The sequence below is a fragment of the Meleagris gallopavo genome, chromosome 11 (genome assembly GCF_000146605.3).
Source record: "Meleagris gallopavo isolate NT-WF06-2002-E0010 breed Aviagen turkey brand Nicholas breeding stock chromosome 11, Turkey_5.1, whole genome shotgun sequence".
Lineage (NCBI taxonomy): Eukaryota > Metazoa > Chordata > Aves > Galliformes > Phasianidae > Meleagris > Meleagris gallopavo.
In genome coordinates this window covers 18,755,034-18,755,927 of record NC_015021.2, presented here as the reverse complement: position 1 = coordinate 18,755,927, position 894 = coordinate 18,755,034, and the positions used below count along the sequence as shown (strand labels likewise).

At 53.7% G+C, this 894-nt stretch overlaps 1 protein-coding gene across 4 annotated transcripts in view; it reads left to right on the top strand.

The window, feature by feature from the left end:
• Positions 1-688: 688 nt before the first annotated feature.
• Positions 689-894, top strand: part of ECT2 (epithelial cell transforming 2) — a 27,754-nt gene continuing 27,548 nt past the window's right edge. For 2 of the 4 annotated variants that reach the window (XM_003209199.4, XM_010716892.3), the window contains exon 1: positions 691-792. The gene's annotated coding sequence lies outside the window, so the exon portion shown is untranslated. Of the gene's footprint in view, positions 799-894 lie in introns of all 4 variants that reach the window. The other 2 variants (XM_010716894.3, XM_010716893.3) reach the window with 2 other exon arrangements.

The following is an 894-nucleotide window of genomic DNA, read 5'->3' as shown; positions in this document are numbered from 1 at the left end:
TGGCTTAAGAGGTTCAATTAGAATGCTCCTGCTGCTTTATGAGATTGTGACTATAGATTTTCACACATGTTCAAAAAACAGGTCATGCCCATCCGCTCTTCACGTGAACTGGGAGATGCTATTAGATGTTATCTGCTGGTTACGCTTCCATTCTGTTGCCTTCAAGGTGTCAGAAAGCCCTCAGCTTTAACTTTGGCTATAAGTCATTGCTGTGATTGCTGTGTATGAAATACGGTCGCTGCACGACTAATGGTTGACTGAAATGTCAAAACTGCAATGAGTCTGATGTCTGAAGTCTTATCCTCGAGAAAATAATCCTCATTTATATACGCTTCACCAGCAAACCTTTGCATAAACAACACCTGCTATCATCATTATCCGCTTTTCCCTATTTTTTATGATGGACAACATCATTATTTGTCATCTCTTTCACGAAACCCAAAGGTGTTTTGGGGAGAGGCCGGGCGGTGCCCTGTGACATTTCGGTCCGCCTGGCGATACGCGAGGGGTGGCAGCGACCGAGGAGCCTCAGCGCGGCCCCGGCCCCGCGACCGTTGGAAGAGTTCGAAACCTGCCAGCAGCCAATCAGCGCGCAGCACGCCCCGCCCAGTCAGCAACCTGCTCTCGGGTACCTCAGAAGGGGGTGGTGCGCTCCAGCGGCCCAATGAGAACGCGGATTATAGAACAGAAATGTGACGGGCAGCCAATGGGCGGCGCGCTTAGTGCGGCGGCTCGCTTTTTGAATTGGTGACGGCGGCCGATGGTGGCGGTGGTTGTTGCGGTCTGTGGCAGGTGGCGGTGAGAGGGAGCTGGGCGGGTCGGGGGAGCGCGGAGCTATGCGGCCGGGTAGGGGCTAAGCCGAGCCCAAGGAGGATAGCTCCGTGTGCGGGTAGC